General features: G+C 41.3%; 1 long non-coding RNA gene across 2 annotated transcripts in view; it reads left to right on the top strand.

Moving 5' to 3' along the window:
• LOC134477610 (uncharacterized) overlaps positions 1–19,646 on the top strand; it is a 38,128-nt gene that overhangs the window by 1,143 nt on the left and 17,339 nt on the right. The window lies entirely within an intron of this gene.

Below are 19,646 nucleotides of genomic sequence, written 5' to 3'. Positions count from 1 at the left end.
CTGGCTTCTGAATCCATTGCTTGGCTTTCAAAGAGCATCAAGAAAGATTGGAGAAGGAAAGGTATAAAATGGTGAACTGATTGGCCATAGGAAGGGCAATGGAGTAAAAGATGTTTTAGAAGCAGGGGTTTCCAAACACGTAGAAGAGAAAGATTCCCAAGCTTCAGCCAGGACCGACTTCCGAAATCTGCCTAGAAGTTATCCAACCCCCTCTATCCCCCACCGTACGGTCCGGAAATGGCAGGGAGATGGGTTTCAAGGCCGCTGTCGGGGCAGAGTATCAGCAGCTGCGCTGTGCAGGTGGGGAGCGAGCTGCAATCCACATGTGCCTGGCAGATGCAGTGCTAAGGCCCCATGCACTGAAAATCAGGGTGGGACTACCACAGTACTCTCCTGCCAAGAGCTGAGACTCCAGTGACTTCTGTGCCTTTCGGGTGATTTTGTTCAGTCACTTTCCTCCACGGTGTGAATTTCTTTTGCATACTTACTTATGAAACTTACGGGGTCTGATTTAGCGTTCTCTTCTTGGTTCCCCTGATTTTTCCCTTCCTTCCTCCTAACTACTGTAATGGTATAACACCTACACAGAACATCTGTTCTGTTTCTACTAATACCGCATAAATAAAAAATTATGTGGTTCATTCTTTTCTTTATCTGGTATGCATGAAAAAAGCAAATAGTTTTACGTTATGAGCAAAAGATGTTAGGGTCAAGATTGAGCGGTCATGCTGTGCTTCTTTTATGGTTTTGGTGAGCTTAGTTTTTGCAAAAGCGCTGGGTCAAGTGATTAAAAGGAAATGTTTATTAAATTGAAAAAAGAGCAGCAAAGGCTGAACACGGACTCGTTTAAAAATTGAGAGTGAATGTAATAACCTCATGGAAATCAGATTCTGTAAAGGAAAGCGCGCCTCAGAAGCAAAAACCTTCTGATTGTCAGGCTTCAGTGTCTTGTCAGAAAGCTGTTGAGACGAAGTCAGGAACTGGATCGTAGAAGTGAATTCATCCATTTGATTCTATTTCTTTCCCCTCTCGATTCGCACTTTCATTCCCAGCCTCATTTTCCATAGGCAGCAATTGTAAAATGCTTAATGTGCCCTCTTTTTAATGCTTTTCTGTAAAATACGCAGCGTTGTATTTGCATATACTTTACGTACATCATTTTCACTGTATTTTCCAGGCACATTCACACTGCGATGCTGCTACTCAGCCCATTGCTTCTTGTCTCACTGCATTATTCCCCATAGTTTGCCCCCATCACTTACTTTATCCACGTTCTCAGTGCAGGGCATCCAGACAGCGCCCAGCTCCCCAGCACAGTGATTCCGCAGACACCCATGTTTTCTCCATAGACTGGTGTGAGGATTTCTACAGATTATGTTAGACCCATCACACTGGCCTCTGCAAGACTCCAACCATCTACATCCCCACCAGCAACCAAGGCAATAAATACGGTCTGACTCTGTGTGTGTGTGGGGGGGAGGATAGACAAGAAAAGTGAAAAGTCAACAATCTCTGCCACGAAACACTTGCTAGCTTTGGATTTCTTCTCTGTAAATTTCCTTAAGATGGAAAGTCCTTTGGTCTTTTGGACATCTTTCAGTGGCTCTCTTATACTACTAATTTCTTGTTATTCTACAAGATACCAAGCCCTTTTGCTTCTATATTTTGCCAATATGTCTCCCAATCTGTACGCTTGTACCTGCTGGCTTCTTCAGAAGGATGACTCCATCAGCCAGGAATATGTGACTAATTAACCGATATTTAGCCTTACAATTTTGCTTTTGAAATCATGTTTACTTGCTGACTATCTAACCTCTGAGACACAAGGTCTTTAGTCATTTTCACTTCCTTTGTCAATTTCATCATCCATCTCCAGTTTGCAGAAGTCACTTAAATGGACATAGAGTTCCCCCAAAACTAACTTCTCGACCTCTAATTCTCCCTTCCCGCATCAATTTCCTCTTAATCCTATAGTTCCTAGATAAAAATTCAGATTTCCAAAGCTTCTATGAAAATGTACAAAATGATTGAGGAGGCTTTTTAGCCAGCAGAAGACATGGAACCTACGTCTATGGAGGGCTGCTAACTGGAACTAGAACTTTCTTAACACACCAGAACTTCTAATCCTCCCAGGCTGATTTTAGACTTCAGTCCTCTGCACACACGGGCAGGCACCTTGCCTTAAAGCCCTATTTCTCTTTGCCTGGCTAAAACTTCTTACCCTGTAAACTTACCCTGGGCATTAATTCCCAGAAGGCTTCTCTGACCTTTCTCGACTCACCCACCCCCACCTATGCACCTCTTCTGGTTCTCCAGTGCTATAAACCTCTTTCTTATTCAATAAGCTTGTCACAGTCTATTGCAATGGCCATTTGCCCATCAGATGGTGAAGTTTTTGGAAGAGCTTATATCTGACCTGTGTTTGCTCTCCTACTTCTTGTGTGGCACCCGTGCCATAAAACTGACTGGCCTTTACAGTTGCTAAATGGGTCTAACGAGCCGATTTTTCCAACCCAGATCAGTTGGCCTCTTGCCCCAGGGTCATGGGCTTTTGGTAAGTCTTCATTACAGGAGGGCAGACCCAGAAGGCTTGCTCTGCGATGGTCAGCTGGTGTGTCTGTCCTGGGTCTTCCAGGCTACTTACGTTATCCAGACTACATTCCTGCAGGGGCCCTGATGCTGGCAGAACCGAGTCAGATTCTGAGTCTTGCCCTCTGTTGTGGAGACAGCAAAGTGCGCAGTATGGATGTGTATGTGAAGGTCAGTGAGGTCTCTGCTGGCTGCAACCCATCTCTTCCTGATTCCCCGCACCCCATCCAGAGACCAGGGTCTGGCAGAACAAGGGGTGGGGGTGGCATAGGCTGCAGGCAAATAAGCAGGCAATGAACATAAAAGGAAGAGTCCTCTTGTCCCACTGGCACAGCAGCCTGCCAAGCTCAAGGCTCTGCTGCCCTCTTGCGCCCAGAGAGAGATATTCAAGGAAAACTCAATGCAGGGCAGCTCTAGAACCTCCTGGACTCATCTCAAGCCTCCTTTCCTTAAAGGCAACTCTGTAACTAGAGATGCACGTTCAGCAGAGAACCTGCCTTCTCCCCAGGAGTGGGCCACCCGCCCCAGTCACTGCCTTGATTTCTCCTGGAGATCTGAGTGCCTGGGACCATCTTCCGGAAGTGAAGAATAAAGGACTTGAAAGGTTAAAAGGGAGCGTTTGCATAGGAGGTCCTCATATAGTGGACCTTGCCAGGAGTGACTCCTGTCTGCCTGTGGACACCCCCACCCCTTGTTCTGCCAGACCCTGATCTCTGGATGGGGAGGGGACAGGGAATCAGGAAGAGATGGGTTGCGGCCAGCAGAGACCTCACTGACCTAAGCTTTCTGCTCCACTTTGGGGAGCTCTGTCACACTGCAGGAGTGCCCTCCCCACGCACTTCCTGCCCTCACACCTTGTCTGGCTGGGCAAATCAGGTTTGTTTCCTCCCCCACTTCCTGCCCTCCTATCCCTCCCCTGGTCACTGTGCCCAAACTACTCTTCACAGTAGCATCCTGTTTATCTCCTTCTCTAGGTTCTCATGCTCGGAAAATACCTGTCTTTGTCTACCTTCCCTTCCCTTCCCAATCAGAATGAGGGTAGAGCCCTGTCTGATACATCCCTGCATCCCGGGAGTACAAACTGGACCCATCACATAAAGCCTGGCATGTAGCCTGGCTTCCTGACCACAAGCGTGCTCTCCGGTCACCAGTGGACGCACTTTGCCTTGCTGCCTCTTCCAACTGCAATACTTGACCCCCACCCACCTCCGCCTCCACCTCTGTCTGTCTGGTAACCTGGAGCAAACTGTTAGATCAAGACCCAACTTAAATGGATCGCCTTTCTGGGGAACCCCCCTCATCTCAGCAGTTAGGCCCATCACTTCCTATAACTCCGCTACCAGCACTGTCTACACACCAGCAGGGATAAGCTGAGCTCTACTTACGTTCACATTCTTAGTTAGGCAGATGGTAGGTACTGAGTAAATAGTTATTCATGAACTCGGGCTACACCTGGAAGGGATTCTCCAGCCCAGCGCCCCATACTACCCTCCTAGCTGTCTCTCTGCTCTCAGATATGGATCCTACTCTTGAGTCAAATGAACTGCTCTTCACTCAGTATTTCCCCAAGGCCCTGTTTTAGCAGGATAATTTCTTCCAATGGAAATGTCTTTGCAATTATCATCCCTCTTTAAGATTCATCTTAATAACTGCCTCTTCTATGAAGCCTTCCCCAATCTCCTGTAAGAACAAATTCCTCCATTTTGTGTTTCCTGTAGTCATTTGGTGTTAGAATTAGCAAACTCTTGCAGAATTAGCAAATTTTGCAGTAGGACCTTGCTTACTCAGTAAACTCTTTTTTTTTTTTTTTTACCGGTACCAGGGATCGAACTCACAACCACGTGCTTGCAAGGCAGGCGCTTATGCCGCTGAGCTAAATCCCCAGGCCCTCTCAGTAAGTTCTTGCAAGGAGTATTTTGCTTCTTATTCCAGTGAGCTGCAACCTCTTCCTAAACATTAGTCACATCTCAGGATCACCCTGTGTCCCGGGAAGCCAGTCACAGTGCCCCCTGCGGTGGGCCCACGAGATATAAATGACATCTGGAACATCCTAGGAGTCAATAGCCCACCTAATTAACACAGTATCTTAGAAGAACCTACTCCAGGACACATCTATAATTCCAGAAGGCCAGATTGGCTGCCCACATACTGCACGAGGACAAGCTAGTGCTGCCCAGAGCACCTGCCCTGGACACCCTCCCAATGTGCCTGCTTGTGCTTTTCCATCTCATCACAGCTTTCTGTCACACACCCCAGTGTACACTTGAAGCTCTCCTTAGTTGAGATGTTAGCTCTCAACCTCTGGTCTCATCTTGTGTCTTACTTACTTTTGACTCATTGTTGAGACAAAATACCTGACGCCCAAAGTTAGGGAAGGAAAGGTTTATTTCTTAACAGTTCTTGGAGGTTTCAATCCACACTCAGTTGGCTCTGAGGCAGCCTGGAGTGGAAGCCATTCAGGGATGCTGCAAACAGCAAAAGAGAAAGATGCACTATCTTCCCGTCTTCCCTACTTTGTACTGACTCCACCTTGGACGGGTGAAATGCTCACACCACCAATCCAAGCGCTAGACGATGAATCCATCACAAATGCTAGATTCGGTTGCCTCCAAGACTGAATGAGGTTTTGCAGGGGGCGGGGGGGGGGATTTAAATAAACCACATATCTTGCTTCAAGTTTGTCCTACTCATTAACTCCTAATCTAAGCCCAACATCTTGAGTCCAATCTCTTCCATTACTAGATGGAAGAACCACTGCTAAATCTAACTCACCCTCTGCATCATAGTCAACACACACACATATAGGCACACATTCACATATGCACACATGGATTTCTACAATATGGCCACACAAGTGTGCACAGACACATATGAAGATTCACCAAAGAGAGAGTTTAGCCTTGTAATAATGGGAAGATAATAAGGATTTTAAAACCCCACTGATGTCTGCACTTACGGAGGGAGGAGAGGCAGCAGAGGCACATGGAATAGAATATGGCCTGGGGCTTCCAAGTTGCAACTATGCTTAGCATGAGGACCTTAGGCCAAATTTGTGCATGGTGCCTCGCATGTGGGCACTCGACAAGTCTATGGCGGATGAATCAATTACTTGCTTGTCTACTTCCAACGGTCACCCCTACCCTGCCTGCCTGAAGGATTGCCTGTTCAGCCACCCATGTGAGTAAGTACTAGCTTCTAGGAACACCATCCCTTAGTAATCTTTTGGGTCTTACTATATACCTAAAGTAATTAATTTATAATATCTACCTAATTAATTTATAACTAAACAAATTAATTTATAAAGAGAAAAGGTTCATTCAGCTCTCAGTTCTGAAGGTCCCAATCCCAAATCAGGTGGAACCTTTGCATTAGACCCTAGTAGGAGATGGCCATAATGGGACTTGGACAGCAGATCCAACTGCTTATCCCAGCAGCCAGGAAACAAACAGAAAGAAGGGGTTGGGTCTCATAGCTGCACCAAAGGCAAGTTCCCAGTGACCTGAAGTCCTCTACTAAGCCCCAATTCTAAAGTTTCCACCTTGGGGAACAAGTCTTTAACACATAGACCTCTGGGGAATATTCAACATCCAAAACAGCCTCCTCCATATTTGTTGCTGATGACTTTAGTTTTTCCTGAAGTTCAACAAATAGTGTGTTAGTTCCCCTCCGATCTCAGCACATGAACTGCAAATCCTTGCTTTTCACCCTCATACAGACACCTTCACCTGCTCACTCTCAGCTGCTCCTCATGGCTTTTCCATGTACCTCTTCCCTGCCCCACACAGGGTGAGATGGGTTGTGTTAGACCAAGAAGGAAAAAAGCTCAAAGAAAAGGAAACTGAGGCTCTGCAATATTAATGATTTACTGAAAGGTCACAAAGCAAGTCCAGCAGGAAACTAAAGAGAGCAATCCATGTCTTCTTACCCCAAGGCCTGACAGTTCAAGGGCCAAGGCCAGAACATTAGCAGGGTGAGGATGGAGGGTATGAACGGGCATAGACATTGTGTGGTGCCAAAATAGGCCATCATAGAGAGCACCACCCTCCTCCGTTTATCAAACCTCACAGAGTGCTGGAAACCAGGCTGATTATTTCTCTGGCTGAATTCTCTTTCTCCACCCTGAGCCATTAGTAGCATATATTATAAATCTATTTGAGGTGAACATCCCTAATACCTGGCAATCATGCCTCAGAAAATTGTAAGAGCATTTGCTGTGAAAGTTCTAGTGAAAACTGGCTAAACGTGTTTATGAAGTTTCTGAGGTTACTTTTGCCACTGATTTCTAATTTCAGTGCACTATAATTAGATAATATGCACAGAATAATTTCATTTACTTTGCATTTATTTAAACTATGGGCTAGTATGTGGTCTATATTGTAGTATATGAGACAAATGTGTATTCTGAGGTAGGGTGAAATATTCTGTATACAGTTACTAAGTTCATTTGTTCAAAATTTTGGCTCAGTTCTGATATTATTTTGTTGATACTTTTTGTCTAGTTGATCTATTTATCACAATGGGATATGGAAAACTCCCATTACAATTGTATTAGTGCTTATTTGATCTTTCATGTCCACTCATATTTGTTTTATATAATTTGGTACACTGGTATTTGGTGCATTTATATTTATTACTGTTATGTATTTTTCTTGAATTGTTTCTTTTACAAGGATGTAGTGATCTTCTTTGTATTTCTCAATCAATCTGGCCTTGAAATCCAATTTGTCTGCAAATAGAATATCTACCCTTGCTTTTTTCTAGGTATCTGTTGCATGGAGTATTGTTTTCCATCCTATGAATTTCTTTTTGAGTTAAGTGTGTTTCTTGTATGCAGCATATTGTTGGGCTTTGCTTCTTTATCCATTTTACCAGTCTGTTTCTTTTCTTTCTTTCTTTTTTTTTTTTTTTTGGAATGGTAATAACTTGGTGAACTTGTCCTTTTATTTTTTTATTTAAAGGAAAAAAAACAGTATAAGGGTACAAGTAATACAGAATTACAAAAAAAACAGTAAGAAATCACTAGTTAATAGATTACATATTGTCATCTTAGAAATAGTTGTTCAAGTCACAGGATTAAAGCATACAAAGTGGACATTCAAACAGTGAGACTGCAAACAGTTGGGTTCAATGATCCAACAAAAACTCTTAACACACCTAAACACACTTGCAGTTGTATCCTTTAGAGCACATTTTTTCCCTCTCTTTTTTACAACAAAATTTACACATTTTGGGTTTTATTACTCCCATAGTAATTATTATTTTTTTTGGAAGAGAATAAAACCAAATGTGACAAAACAAAGCAGTCAGTCAAAACAAAGGATGGACATAGCACACGATGTAAAAACAGAATACAAGGTAATCAACAATGGTTACCATAGTTCTTGCTTCTTTAAAAAGAATTGCCTATATCATCAGGTATAATAAAATTGAACAAAACAGTACAGAACAAGACCAATAAAATGTAAACATTGGAAACATTACAGGATTTCAAAAGAATATAATAGTCAAACCAGAATAGGCATCATAGTGAATCTTACTGCCTTCAAAATAGTTGCCTGTACCCTCAAACTTGATACTATCCAACAGAAAAGAACAGAGTTTAATCAGTCAAAATAAGACAGTGGGAGTAATACAGGGCTTCAAATCAAGTTAATAGGAAATCAAAAAGTTACTATAATATATCCTGCTAATTTTTTTGATTTTTTCCCTTAATTAAAAATAATAATATAAATAAATAATTTTTTATGAATAAGGGGGAGATTGAGATAAAAGAGAACATAACAACATAACAATAGAGTCAAAGCATGACAATTTCAGCAACCTAATGCCTCACCACAAGATAACCCGACTTAATAGTAGTTACCAAAGTCTCTCTTTCCTTGAAATATTTGAATATAACTTCATATACTACAGCATTAAACATATCAAGACAGTGTGAAACCATTTAAGTGGATGAAAGTATTACAGGGTATTTAGAACCAGCTAACAAAAAATGAACAACGGTTTCTATATTATCTCTTTGCCTATAAAAATTTTTGTTTATACTATCACATATAATAAAATCCAGTAAGATACAACATGATAAAACCAATGGAGACAGAAGAGCAACAGTTTGGTTGGATTTCAAAACAAGATGACATTAAATCAGCACTAGCTATTATGATGTCTTGTTTTCTTCAAAATAGCTGTTCATTTCATCACAAGCTATAATATCAAACAGCCCACAATAAAGCCATTCCAATTAGTGAGTGAAAACTTTATAAGGCTTCAAAGCCGCATAATAGGGAATCATGATTACCACATACTTTTATATAGTTGAATCATTTCTTACAATAGGAGAACTATTTGGTATTCATACATGTGAGTTTGATTTATCTCACTTATGAGTATGGTCTCAAGCTGCGTCCATTTATTTATAAATACCTCTTCTTTATAGCTGAATAGTACTCCATTGTATAAAAATACCACAACTTTTTTTCCATTCCTAAGTTGATGGACACTTGGGTTGTTTCCAAGATCTGGAGATTACAAATTGTGCTGCTATAAACATAAGTGCACATGTATCACTGTGGTATGATGCTTTCAGTTCTTCTGGGAATATGCCTAGAAGTGGAATAGCTGGAACAAATGGGATTTCCAATCCCAGCTTTTGGAGAAATCTCCAGACTGACCTTCACAAAGGTTGTACCAGTCTACACTCCCACCAACAGTGCAGGAGAGCTCCTTTTTCCCCACAGCCTCTCCAGCATTTGTTTCTTTTGATTGGTGAATTGAGACCATTTATACTGATGGTTGTAATTAATATGCAGTGATTTATCCTTGTCATGTTACTTTCCTCTTGTTGCTTCCCTTTCTCCCCACTCTGTTTAGCTACTTGCCTTGCCTAGTAGATGCATTCTGTTGTTCATCAAGCTGTAGTCCTTGTTATCTCTTTCTAGAATGTCCTTCAGAACATTTTGGGGTGTTGATTTGGTGGCCATGAATATCTTTAGTTGTCATTTCTCATTGAAGTATTTTATTTCTCCATTACTTTCGAAAGATAGTTTTGTAAGGCTAAAGAATCTGGGTTGGAAGTTGTTTTCTTTCAGAACTTGAAATATTTCACTCCAAGCTGTTCTTGGCTTGGGGGTTAAGTTGAGAAGTTTGCTGTGATTTTAAAGGGTTTTCCTTAAAGGTGATTTGTTTCTTTCCTTTAACAGCTTTTAATATTCTTTTGGAGGACTGAATTTCTAGAATATTGATTATTATATGTATTGGTATAGACTTATTTTGGTCATGATTAATTGGAGTTCTATGTACCTCACTTATATGCATGTCAAATTCTTTTTCCCTGCTTGGGAAGTTTTCTGCCATTATTCAGTAAACAAATTTTTTATGTTATTTATGCTGTCTCTTGTTTTTTTTTTAGTTGACTGATTAATCTTATGTTCTTTCTATCATTTTGTAGCTGTTTGATTTTTCATGGTCCTTTATTATTTTAAGAGCTCTTTCTTTTCATGATCACTAACCATGTTCCTATCTTTTTGGTCTGATATTCTGTCTTCATTTTTATTCATTAGATTTTGCAAACTTTCAGTGGAATTTGTATTGTCATAGATATCTGTTTGAATCTGTCTCATGGTTTGCATTTCTTTTCTGTGTGAGAATTCATGGTTTTCTTCATTTTCCTATGCTCTTCTTTTTAAAATCTATATCAACTCTAAAGTTTCTGAGCAAGTCCTTCATTTTGTCCATGAGGTCTTTTTTTTTTACATGAGAGATTATTTCTATCTATAACATCATATATATGTTTTTTAGCTTCTGCAGTTATCATTCCAGAAAATTTATGTGGGTGGCTCCTGATTTCCTCTGTGTTTTTTTTTAATTTTATTTAAAGACTAAACAAAACAAAAAATGGATAGAAATAATACACTCGTTCAGAGAAAAAATAAACAGTAAGAAATCACTAGTTGATGTTTACATAATGTCCTCTTACAAATAGTTGTTCAAAATACAAAAGTGGACCATATAAAGTGGGAATTCAAACAGCGAGACTGCAAACAGCTCTGTTCAGCTATCCAACAAAAACTTAGTAATATGGTTGTCAATCCTATATACTTAAACATACATGCAGTTATCCATATCTTCAATTATGTTGAAATTGAACAAACCCAAGCAGGCTAACATCACTCTGAACAAAGAATAATACTATTGCTGGGTGTCACATTATGATACTCCAGGATGAGCACTGGGTATTTTAGTGTCTCTCTTTCTTCAAAGTATCTGTTCATTTCATCATGTGTGATAATACCAGTTCTCATAAACTGTTTATAGATTCTACACATGCATGAATTTAACATGTATTTCTATCCTTTCTATATTAGAAGGAGAAACAAAATAAAGCAAGACAAAACAAAACATATTCCTATAAACACATGAAACAAAAAGATATATAAGACCATTGTACAAGGAGTTCTACTATAGTTCCTGTGTTGTCTCTTGTTATCTTCAATAAAATTGGCTGTATTATCAGACATAGTATAATTGAATATATCAGTACATAACAGTATTAATAAAAGCACAACTTTGTATATAGTATAAAACTTCAAAAGCAGGTAGTTATCAAACCAGAATGTGTATCATATGTGTATCTTGGGAGGATGATCATATGAAGTTTAGCAAATATGGGGTATTTCCTTCCATCTTCTGTTTGAAGGCAAACATTGTTTTCACTGCTTTGTTTTCTTCAATAAAATTGGCTGTATCGTCAGACATCTTGTCATCTTCAGTGTAGTTGCCTATACTCTCAGACTTGATACTATTGATCATATCAGTTTTGAATAAAATCTGTTGATACCAAACAGCAATCAAAAAAACCAGATTTTTATCTAAGATCAGTCATGATAAAACAGTATAAGTCATACAGGGCTCCAGATTAAGTTAATAGGAAATTAAAGATGATTACTATGCTATATCCTGATGTTTTTGGGATAACTGTGCCCTCAAATCTAATGCAAGTAGACAAACTGGGACAGAATAAAATCTATCTATGCAGAGTGGTGTGAGTAATGTGGGGTTGTTTTTTTTTTAATTTTACTTTGAAGGTAGTAAAAATGCAATAGCACAAGACAGAACAAAGCCAATCAAGACAATGCAGTGAAATTGGTACAGGATTTCACAGTAGGATACTGGGATAGTAGTAATAAGTACTATGGTATATGTTTTTAACTTCCCAATAGCTGTCCAGTCAATTAGGTATAGCAAAATCAAACCAAAAATAGAACATTATAAAACCAATTGAGAATACTGAATATAGCAAAAAAAAAAAAAAAAACCATAACAAAACAAAACAGTGAAAACAACGTTTGCCTTCAAACAGAAGATGGAAGGAAATCCCCCATATTTGCTAAACTTCATATGATCATCCTCCCAAGAGATGCTGAGACATCTATCCCCAGTAGCTATGGGGGGGAGTGGGCAGGGGAAGGGTGCTTGATTTTTCAGTCCATGTGGCAGCAGGCTCACAGGTAATGGTTCTCTTCCTAGCCCACACCGCGGGTGCTTACCAAGAGGGCGGGTGAATAAGCTGCCTAAGTCCCATCATCTCTGGATCTCGGGAGTGCTGGTTCTCCTGGCCCATGCTGCAGGCACTTACCAAGAGGGCGGGTGAATAAGCTACCTGAGTCCCACCATCTCTGGATCTCGGGAGTGCTGGTTCTCTTCCTGGCCCGAGCTGCGGAACTTACCAAGAGGGCGGGTGAATAAGGTGCTTCAGACCCACCATGGCAGGCTCTCTGAAGTTCTGGTTCTCCTCCTGGCCCATGCCGCAGGCACTTACCAAGACGGCAGGTGAATAAGCTGCCTGAGTCCCACCATGGCCAGATCTCGGGAGTTCTGTAATGTGGGTTTTAAATCCTGTTACACTATTAAAAATATCTTCTGCCACCTTTTTTAAGACTCTCCCTCCCCTTTCACTTCCCCAGGGTACACTGTTTATTTTTGGGTCTAACCAAGACCCTTAGTTTTAAATTGGGGGGGGGAGCAACCTGCTATTTGCCAAGTGGTTCTGAACCTTCTCTCTCCTGGGCTTGATCTATAATTGTATTCTTTTTACCTATTAAAGCCTGTCTTTCCAACCTATCCACAAATACTGGTCTAGTTGCCCCTATTACTCTTGGTTCTCTGTCACATAGAGCATTGTGTTCTCATATTTGATTTTCAGTCCGTGTACTCTTTTTCATGTTAATTATATTTCCTAGAAATAGCATCTTGGTGGACCCTGCCTCCTGATCTACTCCACATGTGGTTCTTTTTTTTTTTAATTTAGTATATCAAGGCCATCTATATTAGAGATTATAACCAACCTTCTCTGCCTCATTTCTGTTATGCTCTCTTTTTTTTTGCCATCAGTTGTCAGTCGGCTTATCTTCTTCATTCTGTTTTCTGCTCCATGCATTGAGGCCTCTCTACCACTGTTCCTGGAATCCTAGTACTTTTCTCTCTCTCTAGAATGCCCTGCAGTATTCTCTGTAGAGTTGGTTTGGTGGTTGCGAATTTCCCAAGTTCCTCTTTGTCTTGGAAGCATCTTGTTTCTCCATTAATTTCTAGAGACAGTTTATCAGGGTATATCAGTCTGGGTTGGAGGTTATTTTCTTTCAGGGCTTGGAATATTTCACTCCCGGCTCTTCTTGACTTGATGGTTTGTGTCGAGAAGTCTGCTGTGATTCTGATGGGCCTTCCTTTATAGGTTATCTGTTTCTTGTCTCTAACAGCTTTTAATATTCTGTTCTTATATTGAATTTCTGGGATCTTGATTATTATATACCTGGATGTAGCTCCGTTTTGGTTGTAGGTGGCTAGAGTTCTGTATATCTCATACATCAGAATATCATTTCCTTTTCCTATGTTTGGGAAGTTTTCCTTAATTATTTCTGTGAATAGCCTTTGTAGTTCCTTTATTTGTAGCCCTGCTTCTTCATTCACATTCTGTATTCTCAAGTTATAGATCCTCTTGTCGTCTTCTAGCCTTTGTGTTGTTACTGCTTGTTTCCTTGTTATTTTTAAAAAGTGTTTCCTTTCATAACCTCATGTTGCAAAACTGTCCTCCAGTTTGGATAATCTATCCTTATTTTCTTTCAAGCAGATTTGCCATCTTTCCATAGAATTTTTAATTTCCTGGTAATCTCTTTGAATCTGCTTCATGTGGTCTATATTTTGTTTATATTCTTCATCAAATGGTTCTCTCCTTTGTTTGAGTTCCTCCTTTCTTCTGCCTGTGTCTGCTTGTGGGGTGCTTAGCATCTCCTTTATTAATCTTCTTATATCTTGCTTTATTTGGCTAAATATTTCACTTCTGAACTCGTCTATGAGGTCCTAAAGATATCTCTTTATGTCCACTGATTCCGTATCTGATATTGCTTATTTGCTGTTCTCATTCTCCTTTGTGTTTACCTGTCCTGGGTCAATGTTCTCAGGGTTGGGACCTGGGAATTTTTTGTTGTTGCTTCCTCTTCCCATCTTTTTTGTTTCTTCCAGGAGGCCCAAGTTTCTTTCTTTGTCAGTTATGATTCTTCTGAAGCATGCTGGATAGGTGACCCTTCCCACTGCAGTGTGCTAATGAGTTTCAGACAGGGGCAGCATATGCTGGCCCCTCCTCTCCGGGTCAGTCAACCTGCTGAGGCTTCACTGCATTAGTGTGTGCCACCACTTTTTTTTTTATTTAAGGAGAAAAGAAAAAAAAAAACAGTGAAGGGGTACAAGTTATACAGATAAACAGAAGAAAAAAATGCGCAGTAGGAAATCACTAGTTAATGGATTACATATTGCCATCTTAGAAATAATTGTTCAAGTTACAAGATTAAAGCTTGTAGAGTGGACATTCCAACAATGATACTGCAAACAGTTCTGTTCAATGATCCAATAAAACTCTGTGATATCATTTTCTATCTTATACACTTAAATATACATGCAGTTATATAGTTTAGAGCACTTTCTTTTCCTCTCTTTTGTACAATGACTATTACACATTTTGGGTTTCATTACTCCCACGGTTCTTATTGCTTTTTTGGAAGAGAGTAAAACCAAATGTGACATAACAGAACAGAATCGGTCAAGTCAAAAGGGTGGACATAATAGATAATATAAAAACATAATACAAGGTGATCAACAATGGTTACCATAATGCCTCCCGCTATCTCTAATAGAATTGCCTATATCATTATTTATAATACAATTGAACAAAACAGTAAAGAACAAAACCAACAAAACCAAAACATTGGAGACATTGTAGGTCTTCAAAAGTAGATAAAAGTCAACGAGAATGGGCGCTATAATGAATCTCATTATCTACTCAGCTGATGCCTAAACTTTCGAACCTGATACTATCCAGCAAAACAGAATAGGGGAACATCACTCAAAAACAAGATGGTGAGAGTAATACAGGGCTTCAAATCGAGATAATAGAAAGTCAAAGTGGGTTACTATATTATATCCTGCTATTTTTTCCCTTTAATTAAACGGATAAAAATAAAAAAGTAAATAATGGAGTGGAGATTTGTTGGGAGCCGCCGACACCGGTCGCCTTACTTGGCGGACGTAGGGCCTGTGGGTGGGAGCGGAGCCTGAGCTAGATTGCCCCTCCCATCGAGTGAGTCAAGTTGGCGCCTGCTTCCTGCCCCCTGATTGCGCTGGCGACTTAAACAACCCGCTCTGTAAGATAGTCTGCCTAGCAACAGCTGATGTTAGCCAGTCAGCCCGCATCGCGCGCTTTAAACTGATTGGCTACTGTTGCCCTATAAAAGTGAATGCCTCTCCCGCCACGAGAGAAGCACAGAGAAAGCACAGAGAGAGATAGAAAAAGTCCACCGGCGAGAAAGGGCTGGTGGCAGAGAGGAGGCCTCGCGGGGCCCACGCGGAGACAAATAAAGGCAAGGTTGCACACCGCCAGACTTTGTCGTGTGTCTTTCCTGCCGGCCGGGAGCGACCCCGACAGAGATTGAGAAAAAAGAGGGCATAACAGCAAAACAGGGCAGATCAAAACATAACCATTTAAGCAGAATAGTGTTTCACCACCAGATAATTCCAACCCAAAAGTAGTTACCATATTGACTCTTTCCTTGAAGTCCTTGAGTACAACTTCGTATATTGTAGCATTAAGTATATCAAAACAATGTAAAACCATTTAAGAGAATGACAGCATTATAGAGTATTTAGAATTGACTAACAGAAAATGAACAATGGTTTCTGTATAATCTCCTTGTCTTTAAAAGGTTTTTGCTTATACTATCGAACATAATAAAATCCAATAAGATACAACCTGTTTAGACCATTGGAGACAGAAGAACAAAAGCTAGATGAGACTTCAAAACAAGATGGTACTAAATCAGTATTACCTATTAAGATGTCATTTTCTCCAAAAAAAGCTGTTCCTATCATCCAATCTTCTCTGTCTCATTTCTGTTGAGCTCTTTTTCTGTCAGTAGCTGTCAGTTTGTCTTCTTCATTTTGTTCTCTGCTCCATTCGTTGTGGCCACCCCGCCACTATTTCTGGGTTCTTTGTATTTTTCTTTTTTTAGAATATCCTGCAATACTTTCTGTAGGGTTGAATTAGTGGTTGCAAATTCCCCCAGTTCCTCTTTATCCTGGAAGCACCTCGTTTTTCCATCAATTTCCAGGGACAGTTGTGCAGGATATCTCAATCTTGGCTGGAGATTATTATCTTTCAAAGCTTGAATTATTTCCCCCCATGCTCTTCGTGATTTGATGGTTTGTGCAGAGAAATCTGCTGTAATTCTGGTGGATGTTCCCTTGTAAGTGGTCTGTTTCTTGTCTCTTACAGCTTTTAATATTCTGTTCTTGTATTGAATTTCTGGAATTTTTATTATTATATGCCTGGGTGTTTCTCTGTTAGGGTTGTAGGTAGCTGGGGTCCTGTATGCCTCATACATCTGAGTATCTTTACCTTTTGCTAAATTAGGAAAATTCTCCTGGATTATTTCTGTGAGTAGCTTTTGTAGTTCACTTGTTTGTGTCCCTACTTCTTCTTTTATGTTCTTAATCCTTAAGTTATGGCTCCTCTTATCATCTTCTTGTCTTTGTATTATTGCTGTTTGTTTCTTTGTTATTTTTAAGAAGTTTTTCATTTCATTCTCCCATATTACAAGTGTGCCCTCTAGATCAGATAGTCTGTCCTTAGTTTCTTTCAAGCTGTTATGCCAGTCTTGGATAGACTTATTAATTTCTTGATAGTCCCTTTGAACCTGCTTCACATACTCAATGCTTTCTGTGTTTTCTCCATCAAGCAATTCTCCCCTCTTTTTCTGTTCTTCCATTCCACCATCTGTTTTTTCCTGGGTGGTGCTTAGCATTTCTCTAACTATTCTGCATACTTCTAGCTTCAGGTCGTTGATAACTTCATTCCTGAATTGGTCTATGAGGCTCTCTATATGGCGCTTAATGTATGTTGGTGCGGTGTCCACTATTGCCTGTTTCTCAGAATTGGGGGCCGAGGAGCCTTTCTTGTTGCTTCCCTTCCCCATATTTTCTGTTCCTTATAAAATGCAAGCTTACATAGGAGGCCCGGCTTCCCTGCCTGTCAGCCGCAGCCTAATCAAATTGCGCTGGCTAGATGTTCCCGCCCACCGCTGCGCACCAGGGAGTTGCGGAGGAGGCAGCCTACGCGGGAGTCAGTCGCTCCTCCGGGCCACCGTCAGGCTCTGGGATCTGGGTTAGGCCAGCCTAGGGAGTCCGCCAGCAGCGTCACTCAGGCCAGGCACTTTTCACCAATCCCGTCCGAGAGGGGAATGTGTGGCTGGAGTCGCCACCGCGCCCTGCTCTTACAGGACTGCCTGAGCCCAGAAAGTCCTCCGCTGGAGTCAAACTGTGGTAGGGGGTCAGTTTCTCTCACTCACCTCGCCACCAGTCGTGTACGCCTCCTTGTCCGTCCTGTTTTCAACTCCGTTCGCAGCCTCCCGTTCCCAGAGCTTCTGCGCGTCTCTCCTTGCCGAGCCGCTGTGGAGGCAGCCAGCCGCCGAGCGGCGGGAAACCCAAATCGCGGTTTCCAATGGCGCGGGGCCGAGCCTCCACACCGAGTCTTTTCTGTTCCTATTTTAGCGCCAGGACTGTATTCTAAGTTGGTTTCTCTCAGCCCAGTTTGTTCCTGAGTCAACAGAGCATATCTCTACCGGTTCATGTCTCCTTAGTCCGCATCATTCCTGGCCTCTGAGCCGAGCCTTTCAGAGAGCCTCCGGTAGTTGCTGTTGTCTGTCTGCCATATTCTCCCGGAACCGTGTGCCACCACTTTAAGGAATTGATTTCAGAGAATCTATTAAGTCTCAGCCAGGTCACATGACCCAGGTCTAGCTCACTCTACCAGTCCCATTCAGGAAGGGAACAACTGACTGAAGTCACTGTTGCCCCTTGTACTTGCCAGTCGTGCCCGGTCCCAGAATGTCATCCACTGGAGGCCCCCTTTCTGTTGAATGGCTCTATTCCTGTCACTCACCACAGGTCCATGCAGGCTCCCTGCTATCTCAGCTCTCTGTTTGGCTGGCTGACCCCCAACCTAAGCGTGACTGCATCTCCAGTGAGTCAAAGTGGTGGTGACCTCAGAAGGTTCGGCAAGTCGCGGTGGGACCTTGGATGGTCAGCAAGTCGCCCACTGTGGTGGGAACACTGAACCTTTATCTGTTCCAATAATAGCACCAGGACTGTATATTTGGTTGGTTCTTCTCACCTTAATTTCTTCTTGGGATGAGAGAATTCATCTCCCTCTGTTCAGGACTCCCCACACTGTATTATGTTGAATTCTAAGTTGACTATCTCAGGGAGCCTCTGTAGCCTGCTGCTATCTATCCATCATCTTTGCTCTGCCCCAATTTCTTCTATTTTGTTTCCCTCTGGATTTGTCCTGGGTGGCCTGGAAGTCTGGAGTTGCCTTTTGATTCTATCTTGTCATTTTCTAGTTTTTAAATTTTAACTTGTTTTTGTATGCGTGTGTATGTGTGTGTGTGTGTGTATGTGTGTGTGTTATTGCTGTTGTTGTTTGTATTTTTCTTATGTTAAGTAGCTTTATCACTGGTACTGAGGCTTTCCTAGGCAACGTCTATTCCTCAAAGATGTCTTCTAAGTGTGGCTGACTCTTGATCTTTGTGTCTGTCCCAAGAGCCTGTCTTCCTATCTTATTAGGGATGAAAAGTTGCTTGCCTGCTGTACTACTGATAACACAGTAGGTAGTGTAGATGCTTCCAGTCCTTTATAGCTAGAGCTAAAAAGGCCTTTGGTGGCCACTGGAGTGGAGTCTGGATAGTCCCAGCTCTTACTTCTTAGCAGAATTTTCCTAATCTGCTGTCCAACTTCCAGTAGTGTGCTGTGATTGGATGGCCCTTTCCACATTCCACTTTGGGACATTGTTAGTGAAGCAACCCTGTGGCCATTCCATTTCTAAAGTTTGAGCCTCAAATCCTTTGAAATAACATAGTAACCCTGCCCACCTGCTCAGCAAGTGCAAAAGGAAGTGGAACATCTGCCCAGAATCAGGAGAGGAAACTTACCAAGTGAGCTCTGTAGACATCACAAAAGTCCTCTGGTCTCTGCATTGCCTTTCCCTCCCGAGTGTCCCTGGCTACGCACTTCGCTCAGCCACCACATTTCTATACACACTCTCTTCTTACCTATATTTCTTCTCAGGATATCAGGCCCATTCATATTGAGGTATAATTAAAAACTAGTATTTCAAGGATTATTCTTTTAAATTCTTCGGTATGATTTTGAAGTGATAGCCATAAACAAAAAGAACCAGTTCTATTATACGACTTCAGTGACCTTTTCTAACTAGGGGAGGTGTTTAAGGAATAGAGGAACCATGGTAAACCTTCCTGGTACTCCAAAATTACACAGGCTCAGCAAATTCTAATACATCTGCATATAAGTTTGGCCTTAATTCCATTATCAAATCCACCCATTCACTGCTCCATTCTTAGATGAAAGATTATCTCATAATACCCACAGAGACTTCATAGGCCTGGCATGACAGGGATGCTGACCCTACAGAATGGATGACTACTGCAGCCAAACAGGGA

Source organism: Cavia porcellus, unplaced genomic scaffold (genome assembly GCF_034190915.1).
Source record: "Cavia porcellus strain 051 isolate PalLab524CR breed Dunkin Hartley unplaced genomic scaffold, mCavPor4.1 scaffold_9, whole genome shotgun sequence".
Taxonomy (NCBI): domain Eukaryota; kingdom Metazoa; phylum Chordata; class Mammalia; order Rodentia; family Caviidae; genus Cavia; species Cavia porcellus.
The sequence above is the reverse complement of the archived record's forward strand: the minus strand, read 5'-3'. Positions and strand labels throughout refer to the sequence as shown.